This window comes from Temnothorax americanus, unplaced genomic scaffold, assembly GCF_048541705.1.
Source record: "Temnothorax americanus isolate GAGA-0224 unplaced genomic scaffold, ASM4854170v1 Scaffold13, whole genome shotgun sequence".
Classification (NCBI taxonomy): domain Eukaryota; kingdom Metazoa; phylum Arthropoda; class Insecta; order Hymenoptera; family Formicidae; genus Temnothorax; species Temnothorax americanus.
This window is the reverse complement of record NW_027509264.1, coordinates 1345834-1366360: the sequence shown is the minus strand read 5'-3', so window position 1 is coordinate 1366360 and position 20527 is coordinate 1345834. Positions and strand designations below refer to the sequence as shown.

Sequence of the window (20527 nt, the reverse complement as noted above, 5' to 3'; positions counted from 1 at the left end):
TGCACGAGAAATGAAGTATATCTATTTTTAAGAACTCTTTCTACGGACGACCACTTAAAAGCATTCAACGGTGACAATCGATGACTACAGATGTCACGTTTTATGGGACACTATAGTAACACGTTTATTCCATGTTTCCATTATCTCGCACACAGAGCTCCGCTTGTAACATCGGCTTACATCGACGCGATCGTTTTCCGGACGTTTAAGAGCCCCTCCCTCTCCCCGTCCTCCTTCGAAAGCACTTTGGCCACCGGATAGTCGGATAAATCTTTTAAAACGTCAACTCGTCGACACGTCGAGATATTTCATATTCACGTGGGGCAAAGGGTAGGCGAAGGAAGGCCCCGGTGGTGGGCGCATCTTTTCCCGGATTTGTCACGGCGTCTCGATATGCCGGCCCTTAAAAGTTTCGCTACTCGTATACGGGCGCGCACGTGAACACGCGCGCGGCCTTTTAATTGCCCATATTTTTAGCTCGGGTGTCCGGTTCGCCCGCGACGATAAATTTCTCCGCTCCCTGACTTCGGCGGGATCGCTGGCGTTCGTTCCCTTCCTTCGCCCCCCGTCGTCGTCGTCGTCGTCGTGAATCTTGTACCTTGTACCTGCATGGGTCTCACACCTGAGAGAGTGCAGTGGCGTATCCCTTCCCACCGGATCCGATCCGAAGAGCCCTGTTGCTTATAATCCGAAAGCGGAATGGGGGAGGGTCGAAGGAAAGATGAAAGAACCAAGAGGAAAAGAAAACAATTATGACTCGCGAATACGAAAGGCGCGTATTTGTAATAAAATACCGGGCCAGTTGCTATCTAGCATTTTTCTAGATATATAATTAATATAATATAGGCTGATGTGCTATATACGGGAAAATAGCAAATGAAACCTATATCGCACGGTCTACTGTTAGATATCTATTGTTAATGCGCAATGCCAAGCTCTAATCGCATAATTAAACTAGTTTCGAATGCCATTAGGTCATTATTTTATGCAAAAAAAAAACGCGAAATAATAAATCGAGAGACTATACACTGTTAAATATTAAAGGATGAAATTTAAACTAATACCTTGAGTTAAATAACATTATGTTATTTTTAACTACCGTGTGTGTCGTCGAAATTTATTATTTTTATATAAAACAGTATCATTTTAACTTCATTGGTTTAATTAACGTTTAATTAATTAGTTAAAAATTAACGATATATTTTTTGAATAGGAACAGTGACTTATATATAGAAACATGGTTAAAAATAACTGAAATTGAGTATAATTTGACACTAAGAATTTAACAGTATCACGCAATTGGTGTTTTCTGGCTTTGTTAGCTGGTAATTTCAGAGAAACTTCTTCGCACAAGCCGTATCTGAGAGGTTAATATGTACTATATTTTACACGATATCGGCTGATGGCAAACCTCGAACAAGAATGAAACGGTACAATATACTTATTCACATCGCCGTACTTTCCGCATGATTGCACGAACGCTACAACGAAGCCGCAGAATTTTTTTTTCGCCGCGACGCCGCGCGTTTCCACGTCTTGACGTCTCGTTACCTCGTAACCCTCGCGGGACTCAGGAATCGGATCAGGATCATTGCGGAACAACAACGCTGCACGGTACATGAAGGAGAAGGAGGAGAAGGAGGAGGAGGCGGCCGCATATTGTCGAGGCGTAACGGATCAGAGTGAAAGTCCGAGACACGACTCGCGCCGCTCGCTTGCTCGCGAGCGAGTCCGTCTCTCTTCGAAGAGGAGCCTTCGAAGGCGCGATATCGGGCTTGACTCGAACCGGGTCCGAAATAGTCGTGAGCGCGGCGTTCGCGCCTCCCGGCCTACCGATACTTACGCAATTACGAGAGCGTATACCCTCTTTTTCGGTCTCCTTCTTTCCACCTTTCCTCTCCAGGAAGCACCTTCCTCACTCGTCTCGCTCGGGCACGCGTTCGTTTTCGCTCCTGTTTCGCTTCGATGAGAGGCGCGTGCGAGTGCGTGTCCGTGCACTTCCGACCCAACTATTAGCCCAAGTGCCGCGCGCCACTTACGCGTTTTAGTGGCGAAAGGGTCCTCCACGCGAGACGTTTCAACAGATTATTTTTTATCGCCGAGGTGCGATACCCTTTCGCTTTCGGCGATTCCGGATCTACGTATACAGATAACGCACGCTCGCCATTTCCGTATCTTCGATGCTCGTCGTTTGCCAAATGTTAAAGTCGTTGCGGCTAAATTGGAGTCTGAGAATTTTATTGTCCAGAGATACGTTCGCAAAGAATATTGCTCTCAATTGTTCGTCGTATCTCGCGGTCTTTCACGATTCTTTATTTATCGAAGGATCGCACAAAGAACCCAGAGACGTAGATACGATTGAGCAACAAGTGTCCACGTATTATTCGTTTCGAAAGTCCAAGTGACGGAAGTGCATCCTATTACTCCGTGTTCGCGGAATTGCCACAGACGGTATTAATTGCTGAATCAGAATATAGGAAGCAGCCGTTGCGATTGGTGATTCACGATGCCTACATTTCGATTTCTATGTCAATATATGACGGGATATAAACTGTATATTTGCCTGCGCTAAATTGGACTAGTTTGTGTAGGTTGATAAAGAGAGACCTTGTTCGAGATATTCGAATGGAACCGCAAGTCGATATTCAGCCCGGTTACAAAGCTCCTACAAAAATACCGAAAGAACTATTTAGAAGTACAGGCGTGGGCATCTCGAAAATATAATCTTGATTGAGCTAGTATTAAACATTCATCAACTCACGCAATATCGATGACATTCGAAATTAATTAAACATTTAGAAGTGTCTAAATATTTGAAGCATCGGTGTCACCAATGAATTCTTTGAGACATAAAGGTCTCGCTTTTCGAATTGTATTTCGATATTTATCATAAAGATGTGAAAAAATTATTTTAATTAAAGAAAATATTAATGTTATGATTGGTTAAAAGATTATTTGTTAATCGGAGATGAGAAAGTCGAGTAAAGTTTTTTTTTTCTAAATGGACCCGGGATGAATGATGGCAATCTCATCTTCATTTTTATATCGAGAAAGTCTCTCGCTACGAGAAAGTCCCGTAACTGCGTAAAGCCGTGGCGAATGCTGCGTCGAAACAATGACCGGTATTCGGAGCGTGCATTTATTTAAATCGCGAAGAGAGGCAAGTGTTGCTCCTTGCGCGCCGAGTACGCAGCGAAGAGGTTAAATATATCTTGGCCTGGCCTAACAGTTCCTCCTCCTATCCTCATTCCTTTCGAACGGCCGGTCTTTGCTAAGTCAGATTCGAGTGCAGGCACTTCTAGGCGAAAACCACGCGAGGGTCGCCCCGATGGCGAATGATCAGCGAAGTTTCCAAGATTAGTTACGGGAAACCATTGCGCAGGGACCGTTTGTTCGTAAATCTCATTACTCACGGGTTAGGTAGACAGATCGCTTATCGCGTAGTCACGATGGAAAATGCCGGGATTTAATATCTTAATTAAATTATTCGCGCTGTATTCGTGCGAGATTTGTGATGTTAATGCGCATTTACGGTCTAGTTCTGGCGGTTTATAACGTCATTGCTCAACGGTACCGCAGTTAATAGCGATCTGTTTAATTTGTATGAACATGTATATTTGATATTCAGCGTTAATGCGCGCTTGTTGACAGAAAATCGAGCTCACAATTGCGGAATTGATTATTTTGAAAATTCATTGGATTAAATTTCGTAATTAATGCCGATGAGAGGACAGCCGGAGGGGGTGATTATGCATATACAGCCGCGTAGAATACCGTCCAAGGAAAATATTTGCGCCGGAAATTATGCGCGATATTTTCGCACTCCAATAATAAACTAAGCTACGCGCTCGCAGCGGATAACGGATAGCGGACCAAACGAATAATGATCGTTAAATTGGAGCTGACGCGAGCGCAGCTTTCATTCGTCGACGCGTGATACTATCGTCGCGTGTAATCCCGATTTATTTCTCGCCCGATTTCAATTACGGGAGCCGTGCGCTGAATCATAAAGCTCCGCAACCCGTCAAATGGAAATAAATGCGCGTTGATAATTACGCGTATATACTTTTGAAGCGATATCCACATTTTTGTGAAAAAAGCACACTCATTAGCTTCACATGCGAGCGCATCGAAAAAGGTATCGATTGGATTATACGTCCAAAAAGTGTACAAAGGATTTTACACCCTATAATGGAAATAATGTATCACGTTTTGTATAATTAAACATCGTGTAATTATATATTGTGTAATTAAATATCAATTTATTTTTCGATGCGCTTGTTTATACGGAATTAACAAATGTTTAAAAAAAAAATCCCGCTCAGTTATTGAAGGCGTATTTATTTCTGTTTGACGGGTACGTAACACGAGTGTGCCATGTGATGTAGGTGAACGTTTTTTCACTTTGCACTCTTTAAAAAATACGACTGCAATTTGCAGCGGGTAAAATGCCGATGCGTCTGCGAAAAAATGCGCGCGATAAGTGCCGCGGCGCGTACAAATGGGAAGTGTGCGGTTTGCCCGTGCGGGTGCTTGTACGATGTGGAAGGAAAAAAAAAGGAGTACGAAAGTGCAAGTCGTTTGCGTAACGCGTGAGTTACTTACGGCGGCGTTCACACCGTCAGTTAACAGCGCAATGTGCGCCGGTTAAACAACTGTTACAGTCGTTCCACTGTTACGGCGCTTTAACAGCTCGCTAGCAATAATGTGTTCTACGTGACGTAAGATTGCTCAATAACCAATAAAAATATCCGAGGTTCGCTGACGTATCGACAAATGCGTGGAAAAAGAAAAACGGCCGGGTCGTTCGTAAGATTAAAAATTTCGCACGTTTGTCTTCCACATAGCTTTCAGAAAATGCAATGTGGGATATCACGAATCGAGACAAATTTGTGCTCGTTGACGATGACAATACAATTTCGCAAACGAACGAAGGAGCGTTACGCGGCGAGTATACGTGTGTGAGTGTGTAGGAGATTTCTCACGAGTGATGAAAGTGACTTCCCCGATCGACCTCTCCACACTCGATAACACCGACGTTCCTCTAAGGCTTCTGTTTATCACGGGTATCGCTTTACGGGATTGTTTGCGCAGATAGGCAGCCGCGGCAATCGGAGCCAAGGTTCGCTTTGAGAAAGTTACGGCCTCGACGACAGAGTCGAGTAAAAATTTTGATAGCGCCCACGTAAGGACGACGTAATAAAATAATAAGATTATACCCTCCGTTTTATAGAGATTACTTGTTGCGGTGTTCTTAAACGCAGCAATAAAATCAAATCCAATTTGAAATACGACATACGCTCTTCTTGCCGGGGATGGATATATAAAGAAAAACTAAAGGTGGGAGGATATTTATGATATTAACGGAGATATTACGGTACTGGTACGCGAGCTACTTGTTTTTCTCTCTGAATTATAAAATTGTGCGGATCGATTATGATGATTGGCAGCCAGATGGTTTGAGATTGTAAAAAAGATCCCAGATGAGACTGTACGAAAGCGACATAATATTGCAAAGTCATCTTTTCACGGCGATGGCTTTGCAACAGTCGTTATTTATCGAGTTTTCGAGCCGTTATGTCATACCGCGTTATTAGTCTATCATTAATCCGTACCAATATGAAAACACAGATATTGGAAATTATACGTTGCGCGATGTAATCATCCCTCAATCATGCACAACCTTAAAAAAAAGAGAGAGAGAGAGAGATACCCTCGTAACCTTCCAAATTGCAATTTGCACGCGTGATTAAGCGCCATATGAATAACTACCCGCGACTATCACGTGCATTGTTGCACATTCGTCGGTTTTCTCGAGGATTTTGTACAACCACCGTTAATTATAGCAATTGCTGCATGGTACGCATTATCGCGGAATGCCGTTATGCAAACGAGAATAGATTTCGCCAAATGGAGCGCGAAAAAGACAGATTGAGAGTAACGAAATATTGCAGCAAGGAGTACAGAGATCAAAAGGAGTCGACGAAGTCGGTCGCTTTCGACTCGGTCGCCGCAAATTCCGCCGTTCTGATTGCCGTTCATTGACGAAGGATGTCGGCGGGGATCGGCAGGTTCTTCGACGGCTATCGTTACTTTACTTCCCACGACCGGATCCGATCCTAACGGCCGGCGGTGCTGTCTCTAAACACGCCCGGCTGAAAAGGCGGAGGCGCGGTGCTGCGAGGCCGGATAAGTGTCGGGGTCCGCCGTCTCCCTCGGCATGAGGCCGGACCAATTCAAGTGTTGAACTCAATTCCGTCAGGTTCAATCTCGCGTTCGTTTTCGAATCCCGTTCCGAACGGAAGTTACCGGACATCTCGCGTGACACATCACATACAACGTATCGTCATGAGTTTCCGAAAAGTAGACATCTCCGTGATCCTCTCTGTGTGCACAAAAGACGGTCAAATGTTGCAATTTTTAACCAAATTTCTTCAGAGAGATAATTAATGAATTCTAGAGTTCTTCCAATGTACAACGTGATATAAATGTGATAAATATTGCACCAGGGAAAGTATAATATACAATTTTCTTTATTATTTTATATTACTGTATATATATAAAATATCATCACACAATAATCATATCATTTATACTTTATAATCATAAATGTCGTTCTTTTCGTAAATAATAATTTTTCAAACAAAAAGTAACGATAGAAAATACACACACAATCGTGACAAAAAATAAAAAGATCCTTTCCACTTTTTATTCCATAAATATCGAGGGGAATATTCATGTTGCAGAGAATACTGCATTTCTGGCAACATTGTGTGTCTGGCGTGAGTCATCGCGGCGCTTCGCTGCGGTGAGTTACCGTTAACTCTTAGCACGACGACGTTGAATCCGCGAGCACGTGAGAACACGCCTTTTTGCCGTGCTCGTTATTTCCGTCAGCGAACTCGGCCTGGTTGTTTGTTTACGCAGCCCAAGCCTTTTCCGAGGCTCGACGGGTTTAAAGAAAACGCGAAGCGCACCAAACACATCCGAATGTCTCTGTTACCGAGGTCTTTCCGAGGTCTTTTTCGTTTGCGATATAGTTATCATTTCGCGAATTTTCCTCGCAATTTTGCTAAAGATTTCGTTCCTTCTCTGCACTGACAAAATTTCGCGCCGCCTTTACGTGAACATCAGTCTGCACGTCTCGCTCGGTGGTGGCGTAAGACGTTATGAAACGTGACGCGAGAGCATATAAAACGTCTCCTCAATTACGAGCTCGCTCTATTCAGACGCTCAGATGGCTCAGATGCGTCTTAGCGAAATTGGCTTTTCTTGTCTCGCGCGAATCCGAGGCCGGTTTAACCCTTTTCTCTACGTCGTATTAAGCCACTTTGTTGAACTTATTGACAAACGAGATAGGAATGTACCGTAATTGCTAACGTAAAGTAATGGTGTCGCAAGTTGAGAGAGTGGGGAGAGAGAAAGAGGTCTTGATCAATCGTGAAAATATTGGAAATTTTCGTGAAGTTTATGAAATGATATATACACGTAACGAGAAACAGTGTCAAAATACCGCGAAGACTAGCATACTTTTTCTTGACTGCAACTTTACAAATTCAAAGTCGATTTTTTCCTAATAAAACTTTTATCTCTTAATCGTGATTTTTGTTCCAGAATTTGCTTCAAAAAAATTTTATTTCTAGATATATTTTAAACATTGACTGACAAGATTGGTTGCGCAGAGTCAAATTTTACCGTTTAGCTGCATCGTAATGCTTCAGCAAGATCCGGGTATGTCCATCCGGTATGCGAAAGGAGAGAGAGAAAGAGAGATTGAGATGCATGTTTTTTTTTCATTCATGTTTTTTGCGGTACGCGCGCATATTGTACTCGCGTGATCGCCCTTCGTAGTCGTCGTCGGGTGGTGCTGGTACGTACGAGAGGAATAAATTGCGTGGGACGTGATGCTTATGAAGGTAATTGAGCACGTGTCGCGTCGCGTTGATGAGCTATTATAAGGATCGCCGAGAATCAGCCGTCCTTATAAAAATTGTCCGTTCGCGCGCCCGCGCGAACGCGTTTGACAAGGGGACATTACGAGAGACGACGTCGTGCATCAAGACTTGACGGGCGCGAACGAGAGAAAATTACGCTACAAATTCGCACTCTCTCGCGAGGCGAGAGGACCAGCTGACGACTGGCGGCGCGGACAAAAGTATATAGATGACGCCCGGCAAAACCTCTTCCAGGGTCGGCTGCCGTAAAGCGAGCGTAAATGGCTTCCCCGCGCGAAGTACGTCATTGACCGAGGAACGAAGTCTAAACTTTGTTACAGCAGTTAATTCAAAATATAATTGAAAATATAATATAATACATAAAATAATTAAGATTTTTCAGACTATACGCTATTTTTATATTGAGAGCTTTCCAGCAAGTGACACAAGTCGACACAAACATTCTATTTTTTTTTTCAATGAGTAACAAAGACAAAACGACACTTGTGTCGACTCGTGTCGCTTGCTGAAAAGCTCCCATTGTTAACAAGTTTTGGACGGGTCTTCTCGAATTCGTTCGCTTCAGGCACGAAGTGTTGCGGATGCGGCCCTGCCGCCCGTATCTTCTTAAAACCGTAGCAGCCCGTAAATTACTCGACAGTTGTCATATGGGGTCCCTCGCTTCCCTCAGACGCTCCCGCATGATATCGCTTCGAAGTCTAAAACCAAAGAACCGCGTGAGATCATTCGCACCACGTAGGTCGGCATCGCGTGCATCCGGGACAAAGGAGTAGCGAAACGTAACGTGTAATATGTAAATGCAGAAACTGAGTTAAAACAGATGTTTTACTGAGATGATTATACGCAGTGATATGCGAAAAGTCGGTTTATAGTCAGCGACTTAGACACAAAGAAGCGTATGTTAAAATTTCGATGTAAAACTACGTGAAAGAAGAGATCTCACGCGCGCATACGATACGATTTTGATTTGAGGGAATAAAAAAGGAGCAGAAAGATTTATTTATCTCGTGTGTGCACGTGTATTAATTTTCAACGACGTAACTTTCGGTTATTTTCGACGTGGCTGCGACGCGGGACGCGATACCCTCTTACCTTATGCCATTACCATCGTCGTAAAGTACGAGCCCTTAAGGGCAGCCGCGGGAAAACAATTTTTGCGGCCGCTCTTTCAGAATCGGCCGCCCTCCCCTTTTAGCTCCGTTCCGGGATTTACAAGCGGTCGTCGCGAGCGGCGAGAGGGCGCGGAATTATTTATAATAATTACAAACATGCGAAAAAAGTTTCGCCGTTGCCCGGTCCGTGCCGCGCAGGCAAGTGAGCGAAACACGCGAGAACGGTCGTTCTCGCACCACGTGCGTGGACCAAATGTAACGCGAAACGCGCCGGGGATTAATGCCTCCGCCATTCATTACAAACTTCTGACGTGTACGTCTTTTTTTACACGTGATCGGCTTCGAATTCGTGCGAGTAAGAGAGGCGGAAGCAATCGGGACGAAAAACAAGCAAATAAGAGAAAGAGAACGTATGAATGAAAGAGAAGATTCCTAAAAAAATTCATAGCTTTACAAGAAATCTATTAAATTAGATAAAAATTATGTAAAAATTAAATTAAATAAAACTAATGGTTGAAATGAGAATGCCATTTTTTAAATTTTGCACATTATTTTATTTTACGTGCAAAAAGGCACGTGCGGTACTTGAAGAACCGCTAGCACTTGGAGTTAGGAAGCATGAAATTGGGGTCTCTTATTTCGGAGAGGCTCATCCACCCCACGACGTTAACTCGGTCCAGTTTAGGTCTCAACCGCGGCACGAAGTGCGCGGTAAGGCGTTATGAAGCGTCTTTTATCACCGCGAAAAACGTTCTCACACGAAACGAGTTTCGTGCGTTTGTAAACGGCGTGTTCTTTCCGTTTCGGTTTTTACTCTGCCCCGACATGTCGCTCTAGTTAACCCAATTTAGCGCGATGAAAGGAGAAACGTAGCTCTCTTTTGGTTTTATTACAAAGATATTAGGGTGATGCTATCTTAATAAGGACACCTTATCCGGGCATTCAAAAGGGAAGCGCGATTAAGCGATTACGATTTGCACATTTTGCATTTACATAATTTCGTGCGTTCTACTCTGATTGAAATCTCGCACGAGGTCGCGTTTCCCAGAACGATAACTTTCGAAAGATCGCTACGGATATTCGATGTATCGCGCGAGAGTATCAGTGCCATTGCTGGGTTGGTCTGTGCCCGCAAATCATTATCTTTAATTCGTCGTCAAAAACCCGCGTCAGGTAGTAATTACGTTCGCGCATACGCGCGCGTGCGTGTACACGCGGCGTTGTGGCACGTGCGTCAGCCAAACGGGCGCCAGCACGTGCAACGCCGAAAAGGGGCCTACGAAGAAGACGCGCGAAGGCAGATTGTGCGATCACTTTCGCGAATGCGTATTCCGTGTATCTCCTTCTTTATTAAAATATTAATGAGTTTTACTCTCTGGAAATAACGATAAAATTCTCAGCTAAATATAGCTTGGAGTGATAATTTCGATCGTCATCCACCTGACTCGGTTTTTTTCTCATGAAGAGTTACAGAATAATAATACGATACCTCCGGCGCGCGCGGGATGGATATTATTTAGAATGATAAGAGCACGCACTCCGCGTGTATTCATTTATAAGTTTTACTCTTCGACAACGACTCTCGATAATAAGATTCCCCGGTAAACACGGAGTGTGTCTCTCTCAATGGACCTTCAGACCCGAGAGAGCTTTACTTACCGAGTGCGCGGTACTCGGTGATAAAACTCTCCCGAGAGTGGACACCTCGCCTTAGCCTGGAGGTCCGACTGGACGGGATGGAAATATTTGACTCTTGCCCTCTCAAATACACGGACAGAAAGGGACTAACTTTTGCGTGCGCGCGCGAGCGGAGCGAGCAAACTCGTGAGCGCACGCATGCACGCACGCCTTCACGTTCCCATATGTACATACCTGCGCGGGTCGCACGTGTTGTATGCCGGTGTCGCTCGGGCTTGACTTATGTGTGCAGCAGCTGCAGCACCGCAGTGTCATTGACATCGGCGGCGCACACCAGTTTCCACGTCGCGCTCACTCACGCAGCCAACCAACCAGCCAGCCAGTCAGCCAGCCAGCCAGCCAGCCAGCCAGCCAGTCAACCAACCAACCTACCTACCTACCCACCACCAACATTACCACCCGGCTCTTGTCCTCCTACCGATCGTACATTACACGCGAGGACGATTATAGCCCCGGCATGCTAACCGGCTGGCTGATGTTCGCTGTTCGCGCTCGCGCGCGATGATCCTCCCGCTCTTCCTCCTTATTTCTTTAAACTTACTTGGCGAATTTTTTTTCGCTTCGGACTATCTTACGGGTTCTTCTCTCTGCTCGTCTCGACCTTCCGAAACTATGCGCAGCTATCGATAACGCGATCTCGAGAAATTATAACGGTTCAGTATTTAATACTGATGTATTATTAAGTTTGCGACGCGAGAAAAAGATCCTTCCCTCGATAGTCCTCCTTATTTTTCTCTCTCTTATCATTTATCTTCCCTCTACTTTATCAGCTTTGTCGTCTGAGAGAGTTGCACGTCCTGCTCGTCGAATTAAGGGGCCTCACGTATGAGTGTGGGTGACACGGGTTCCTTTTCGGGCGGCTTGCATGGCGATGATTTATTCCGCCGCATCCGAGTGTACTTTGTACTTTTCACGACACTGACTCTCGCGCGCTGTCACTCGAGCGAATGAGAAATTCCGGTCGAATTGAAAACGGCACAACATTGTATTCGGGGAAAACAGAGAAGTTTAAATTGATATTTACATTGTAATGATTTTACATTGTAATGATCGCGTTCAACTTCTCTTCCAAGAGTATAAATTTAAATGTATAATAAAATACTTCTGGGTTTATTAGGATATGCTAAATCTATCTGCATAAAATATTTCAACGTCCTTCGACGTTTTTGTAACAGGAATCATTAAATGCAAGATTCAATTGCCGCACAATGGCGACGAAAGTGAGAGGGAGGGAGTAGGACACACAAAAATTTTCCGAGGCAGACTTGATAAGATGAATCGAGGTGAATACCGAGAACGTAGTAGAAAACACACCGACAGCGGAACGATAATTTTGTTTAGTATGGAAATTGCGGGAACGTCGTGAATGTAATTTTGGAGGGGCAATGCGCAGGCAAGAGATGATGAGAGCGACGAGGATAACTTTGGATGATTCATACCGAATGATTATGTGAACGAAAGTAGATTACAATCTCCTCGTCTTTTAATACCTTCTTTATTCAGAAACATTAATTCCGAATGATGGATACAAGCGGTGCGTTCTTTGAAACATTAGAGTTTAAGAGGTATGAGATCTTAGACATGTAAAATTCTAACGTATAATAAGAAGAGAAATGCCAATGACACCGCAATGGAATATGAGTCACGTGTCAAACGCCAGCCCGATTCTAACTCGGGCCTCTTTCTCCAGGAGGTCGTTCCGACTTTAGGATTCCACGCATCTCGCTCGCCGTGACGTGCTCGCGCGCGGACAAGCTTTCCGAGACTTACGGGCGATCATTTTTCAAGCGCCTTCTTCCAGTTGCCTCTCTCGCTTTCTTTCTCGCTCTCGGCGGAGTTAGTCACGTCTAGTCACCTCCTGCCAGTCCGGGGTGTCTTCCTTTAGTCGCTTTCTTTCTCCTCTCGCCTCGCGCCCGACTTCGCATCTCCGGGCGGCCGAGTTGCCGTTCCTGTTATTCTTATTTCCGCGCTGACTCGACCCTCTCTCCCTCTCTCCTATCTCTATCGTCTCTCCTCTCTCCTCTTCCAATCTTGCTCCTGTTTCGTCTTTCCCTACGCTGCGCCTCGCTCCCTTACTCCCTTCTGCCATCGTCGAAGTCTATTCCCATTCGCCAAGCGCGATAGCGCGCGGCAGCGCTGTCGGAACTGGTCCATCGGGGAAAGATTCTTCGGGTAGGCAGGTCGAATCGGAGAACCGCGACTTTAATCTCGCTGCCAGCGTACATTTCGGATTCCAACGACTCTTACCGTTGACAAGGTGTCTCTCTCTCTCTCTCTCTCTCTCTCTCTCTCTCTCTCTCTCTCTCTCTCTCTCTCTCTCTCCCTCTCTCTGTCTATCTCTCTCTCCTCGCGAACCGTATCGAACGTCGAATGATGAAGATTTCCGACCGCGAAGGCTACGATTCGCATGTCCTTACCTCGCGTTCTGAGATAAATAAATGTCTCCGGCACCTGCTTCTTCAGCCTTCGACGCACAGTATTCCGACGTGTTGCATCACAAATTATTTTCGCCCGGAGTGCGTGATGCAACTTCTAGAAATACGCGTTTGCAGGTCGGTGCGTTCTATATTAATCGTCGAAAAAACAACGTCGCGTTGTTTAATCTTAAATAATTCGTAAACCTGCACTCAGATCAGATTAATTTTTACGGAAAAAGTAAAAGATAGAACAAAGCTTCCGCGAAAGGTTCTCAACGCGAAACGAGACGATCGTTCATTTGAGAATTACGAAACCGGTTTGGCGCCTTTCCGCGCTGCCGAGGGAGTTATTGAATCGTCGAATGTGTGCCGGTGCATTGTTAACCAGGCCGAATGGCAGTCCTTTGTCCCAGATGAGTACGTTTTACCCGCGCGACGGATCATTGGCACCGACGATGAATTCGAGAATTCCGGCCTGTATACTGCCGCCAAGACGGTCACTGACAAGTTCCCAAATTATCCTTCTCCCCCTCTCACATAATCATGGAATAATTATAATTAGAAATATATTTCTATTTGGAAATATATTTCTATTTGGAAAAATTACAATTTTATTTTATATATATTGTGAAAAAGTTTAAACATAAAAGTTTAAGTATTGTCATAGTGATTTTTTTTATTTAATCTGTCCACGTGATACACACACTGCGACAAGTTAAGCTAGTCTGTTTTCTTGAAAATACAAACTTTTATTTCGGAAGGGTGAAGACGGCCCTGGCGCTGCAATCAGCTGGTCCAGTCCCAGCACTGTTGCCAGACGTATCCTTCCGCCGTCGGAGACTGTCCCATGCCTTTTTTTGCTTTATCCCGAGTCTTCTATATTCGCATCTACAGAAGTGCGTGCGCCGACACGCACGAACACGCTCGAGCGCGCTCGCACAAGCGCGCGGCGGTCGTGTACATAAATGGTCGTCGTATCCCGCCCCATCTTCCTCTTTATATATATCCCACTCGGCGAATTCTTCTGGCGAACGATTTTTGCGTGATTATCGTGAATTCTACTTAAGCTATTTATTTAGCTTTCAACACATTGTCATTTATCATCGCGTTATAAATGCATTTATAAATTCACGAATGACACGTACACGTTTGATATTGAAAGGCGCAATGCAATTGCTGGATGTACAGTCCATGATAAATTCGGTATCTGCTTTTCTGTATTGAGAGTCCGCAGCTGAGAAAGAATCTTGCGCCAGTCCTTACGGACTGCTCTTTCCACTTAAGACGGGCGCGAAACAAACAATTTATGAATAAGAAGATACGGATGAAAAAATTAGATGGAACGCACGCTCGTTCTAATCTCCTGAGAAAATCCTTTGGAATCTAAAATTCTGATTCGGCATGATATTTGCAAAGAGAAAAGCGTTGTTTACGGCGGCGAGAGAAACTCTGTAGAAAGAGAAGTCGCGGCGCAACGGTCCTCGCAGAAGTTTCAAAGTGATTCTCATACCCTGTGTGTGTGTGTGTGTGTGTGTGTGTCAATGTGTGCGTGCATGCTTCTGACTTCCTGTCGGAGGATTATTGGCGTGAAATAAAGATTGCACTCCCCGCGCGTTCGTGCGTGCGGGGAAGGAACGCGCGGTGCGTGGGATAAGAATGTGATACTTGCATATACATCTCTATACTTATCTGTCCGCAGATTACGAATGAATTTTTTTTAAATTTATTCTCAAGCTTATCTCTGCATTATTATTTAAATAAGTCAATGGTTTATTATTTATTAATTTTATGTATTGAATGCTTTCCTGCGTCGAGAGTAACAACTTCAAATACTTGTGCACGTATAGGCGTAATCATTCTTAACCGAATTCACAGCTGTATTCTTTAATGTTCTTTAACGTCAGCTACACAGGCTTCCCTAATGAAATTTTGGCTAAGTTATTACGATAGTCCGCGTGTCGATTCGTGGGAGTTTCTAATTGCTTTCCGTGACACGATTCGCCCGTTTAATTCACCGCTAATGACTCCGCGACGGCGGAGCCGGGGCAAAACCCGTCCGACTTGCGGCCGCGCGCGCGTCTCTTTTTTCCCTATTTTCAGCACGTTACTTTCACGTGGAAGAGACTTTTAAGCCGTTTGCGTCCGTTTATGCAACGCCCCGTCGACTCTTCACGGTCGTGATACTCAGTAAACCGCCGCGCCGCGATCTACGTGGAAGTAGTACAAAAGGAGCCCATCGGGTGTTTCAACGTTTTATGGAAAACATCACCGATGCTATTTATTTCCCACGAGGAAACACCGGACGCGCAGTCGCTTTGCTCCAAGATTACGTGAGAACGGAAAACCGATTTTCTCTGCGTCGCGTGTATATTCTTTTTCAAAGAAGCGCTCGCTCTCTCTCTCTCTCATTGAATGTAATGATAAAAGTTTTCGAATCCGCACAATATTGTATCTTCTGGATCGGCAGCTTCACGAATACAGCGATACACAGCGATTGTACGATAGTTATGAATACTTTACGAGAAATTTATGTTTCTCTGATAAGAAATATCTTGAAAGAGGTCCTCGCTTCTTTAGGAATGCTCCTTAGTTTATGACTGCGACGCAAATGTTTTATGAGTTGTTTATGATTTGTTTATTACGCAACGCTTGGTCGCGAAACAGTCATAAAGCTTTGATATAATATTGGCTGATAATACGCTTAGGGCGCAACAGACTGCAGGTTGAATATGATACGACGGTGTGCAGCGATGAAGGTAGTATTTTTCAGGCGTTTTACTGTATTTGTGTGCTATCTCGATCGATTGCAGAAACACAAAGACATAGGCCGCTGGGTGAAATGGTTTGGCACTTTGTACAGGCAAGTTATCAGCGTTTACAAATTCGGTTATACATAGGCTTTATTACTAATTATATTGTATGTGATAATTGAATTTCGTAATATTACGTTTCTGTTTATAGTTTGTTGCAATTATCCTACCTAACTTATCGGAAAAACTAAGGTCTATATGCAATTTCGCCCAAATAAATCTAAATTTTTCTATTGTCTTTTCTGTTATTTTTAAATTTATTATTTTATTGTTAATAAATATCTTGCAAACTGATGGCGTACTCAGCGAATGCGAGAAACAAAGACGATTATACCTGTAAAACTTTATGTTTAAGGTATACGACTGTTATAAATCACTGTGTAATATTACATACGATGAGAGTTATTAAATTTTACGTTATTAAACGTTCTTGTTTCAAATGATATAAAAGTTAAATTATATTAATAAATAGGGATGGGGGATAATTATGAAAAAATTAGAAGAAAAATTTTTATTAAATAAATTATTTAAGACATATTACATATGACAGTAAAACACGAGATATAAACCATAAAGGAATCGAAATAAAAATATTTTAAAAGGTCGAATAGATGTACTATGTAACATGAGAATTTATGACATAAAAATTAATCAAATAGAATTATTAAGTATACCTTCGTGGTATTCTCAATTAAAAAAGTTTCTTGAAAATATTTAATAAATTGACAATTATATTTTAATTCCAAGAAATATTTAAATATTTTTAATAATTTGTTCCAGCCTATCCATTTCAAGGTAATAGATCTGTATGAGATGTTACATCTGTATTTTTGTGCTTTTGACTTGATCTATATACATAATATTTTACATATATATATATATATATATATATATATATATCTGATATAATTTTCACGGAGATCTATTATCTTAACAAAATAAAAAATAATATGTCACTCACGAGAGATGCGATGCTCAGCAGCGGCGACTGTTGAAACTATGTTGAATTATCAAACAGATATTTGTTGTATACACACACATAAATTATAATATATAATATATAGAATAATTTAAATATAGAGGGATAATTGTTGCCCGCACATAAAATAATTATAAATGATTATGCAAGCAAGAAATGAAATAAAATAATAATGATTCACTCATTCCATGGTTTCTTCTTCGTCGTTCGATGCCTGCCAGGTTTCTTCTTTTCAGATTCACCATTGCACTTGTACACCACATTGCACAAGACCCGTGAAACATATTTAATTTACGATTGCGCGTACTAATTATTGGAATAAGATAACCGCGCGGCACTTTACAATTGCATGTCGCGGAATCGAAATCCCGTCGAAAAAATCGCCAACGTAATATTTAAAAAATTCAAAGTTCTATGATCGGTTCAACATCCACGAATTTTGCAAATTAACACAACGAACAAAATCAAATCGAACGGCGGGGAGTTTTAACAAATTACAGATAAAAAGAAATACTTCATATAGTTTATATAGCCATTTCTTATTCTTCCATTCTTTAAGTGAAACGAATAAATCGCGCGATTTATTTACTTCGATAGACGGTGCTTCACACGCTTACATATACGTCATACGTGACGTCACGGCGTGGCGTTCGGCGTCGTGTTACAAAGTCGCGTAAACAAGGTCGCCGGGCGTTATCATTCGCCCAGTGAGGCTCGAGCCGGCGCGGCGCGCGGCGTTAGTATCTCTCAATCCGCCACCGTGGCAAGTGGCAAGTAACGGGACACATCAAATGCGATTATTTTCTACGAACAATTAGCCTGTCCATTAGCACGTACACTTAATTAACTCCCATGATTATTAACTATAAATCTTGTGACTGCTTTTACGCAATTATTCCGCATGATTTTATTTTCGAACCTTTTGATGATCGGAAACGGAACGCGCCTCGCGCGTATATGAAACTTCTAATTAAGCGTGATGGTGATACATTTAGCTAATAAATACTCTTGAAACTCAGCCCGTATTTTAATAATTATCGATTGCGTGGTACGTTTGTACATTTGCGATTTGATAAAACCATTTCTCGTGATTTTGAGATTTTATTATTGGTACGCTGTTGGAACGGATGATAGACGAGCGGCTAATACTCGAAAACTTTCTACCTTTTTCGCATTATTTTTCCATAGTAATGAACAATAATAGGATGCGCGTTGCGTGCGATTAGTGTCGAGAGTATCAGGCAAAGTGCCGTGATTATCCTATTCCAGTGATTTAGTACGGCGCGATTGTAATTAAATATCTTTCGCGAGTGTTGTGTTGTATGAATGTAACGATGAATCTGAGAGGAAGCCTGGGAGGCATCGAGCAATGACGGAGCAATCATGAGGTAAATTATTAATTATAATTATAATTTTATTTCATTTATTGCATAACCATTTATAATTATTTCATGTACATACGGGCAGCAATTATTGCTCTAGATATTAATTATTCTGTACTTTGCTATAATTTATGTATAATTCTGTTTGATAGTTCGACATAGTTTCAACATAATTGCAATTCCGCCGCTGCGCATCATATCTGTGTGTGGGATATTATTTATTTTGTTAAGATATAGATCTCTGTGAAAATTACATATGTGTATAAATCGATTTAAAAGCATAAAATCTAAATAAATGTAATATAATCTCGTACAGATCTGTTATCTTGGAACGGATAAGCTCTAAAACAAATTAGTATATTAATATTTAATCTTGGATTTAATATAACCGTCAATTTATCAAACATTTTCATGAAACTTAATTGAGAACACCACACACGAAGGTATAATTAATAATTTTAATATATATTTATAGCGTAACTTCTATGTCACGCTTCTACGTAGAATAGAATATTTTTCACTCTATTTTTATATTGTTGGAATATAAAAGTTTTACTTGAGTCCTTCATGACGTTCACATCTCATGGACGATAAAGATTGGAACAAGATATTTTTGTATTCTTTGTGTATATTTCTTCTTTATATATTTACGAGAAATAAAGATAAATATGTATATAAGTTATTAAACACAGTAGGAAATAATAACTAATTTAATTATGCCTTACTTTCTCTTCCTCATATATTTTTCAAGTAATTTGGTTTCTACATGCTTCTAAGATTAAATGTTATATAAACCGATATGAGAAAGCAACATTTAGAAATTTTCTTCGCGATATGCATTTGAAACATAAATATTTTGCTGTCAAGTATAATAAAGTTTCAAATAATTTATTGAATAAAGAAAGCGCTAATAATTATTAATTATATTTATTTTTATACCGAGTAAGTCAATTTTTATTTTAATTTTTCATAGTCTGTCCATCGTTATTCATTGATAATTTGATTTTATATTTTGTTTAAATACATTTAATAATCTGAAATTCAATCGCTATCTTTGACGTCAGATTTCTTGGAAATAGATTGAAATATAATTATATATTGAATCGTTTGTGTCTTTTGATATAAAACTTTATTTATTTTATATGATAAACCACTTTTTTCGATATGATATCTATGTAACAATTATAAATACGGGTTAAAAGCTTCTATCCAAGAAATGCCGAAATTAAATATAGTACCTAGTACCCAATATTGCTATGAGGTAAGTCTCTGAAGCCAGCGTTGGAAAATTTAGATCTTCGACAAATATTAGCTCATGACAGTCATGACGGACGATCAGTGTTCCTCCTCTGATTACGCAGCATTTCGTCTCGGACGACGACGAAAGATAGAACCGTCGATGAAAATGTGTATACGCTCAAACGCGCGGCGCTCAAATTTCGGAAGCAGGTGGTTAAAGCGTTTGAGCCGGTAAGCGAACCCGGCTTCCTCTCTACCTTCGGGCGCGGTAACCACTCGATCACGAACGACCGGCACAAAGGCTTCTGGCTTATTCCGCCGAGCGACTAACCATCGTCTTAAAGGACGGGTTTCTTACATGAAGAAACTCGACGGTCTTAGCTTTTTCGATTATAGATCAGGTAGAATAGTTGCAGTAACGTCACGCGAAGGGAGATGAGTTTTTTTTTAATTACGTGATAAATTAATCGATGCAAATTGAGATGTAGAATTAAAGTATATAAAATCGTTTTTATTTAACAAATAATGCATCCGCGTATTATACACGAGTTCTTTCCTAGAATAAATCTTACATTAAAAATTTATTTACATTAATACTAAAATCGCGCGATACATGTTGGGATCATCCGTGTTTGTCTCGACTTGATAAGTATCTTACGAGTAGACGCGTCTGGAACCGGCTTAAGAATGATACGCATAGGTACATTCTCGTGCATTGTTTCAAAACTTGACGAAGAACCGAAGAGCAGCATTGCGCTTTTTTCTGAAAGCAACCGAAAGAATTGACGTTAATTATCCGTTCATAAATCGTAGTGGACATTCCGGGCGGCTAATTGCGCATCTTTGCTCAAACTGACATTGCGTATGCATAATTATGTAAATATTTCGTACGGTTCCTTCTTTCGAGCGCTTCCTCTTCCTCCACCTTCTCCGTG

General features: G+C 41.9%; 1 protein-coding gene across 2 annotated transcripts in view; it reads left to right on the top strand.

Annotated features, from left to right (window-relative positions):
* Positions 1-20527, top strand: part of LOC143893813 (uncharacterized) — a 150020-nt gene that overhangs the window by 5294 nt on the left and 124199 nt on the right. Inside the window, exon 1 of one of the 2 annotated variants that reach the window (XM_077399528.1) lies at positions 17770-18359. The exons of the other annotated variant lie outside the window; for it this stretch is intronic. The gene's annotated coding sequence lies outside the window, so the exon portion shown is untranslated. Of the gene's footprint in view, positions 1-17769; positions 18360-20527 lie in introns of those variants that run through there. 2 annotated transcript variants of the gene reach the window in all.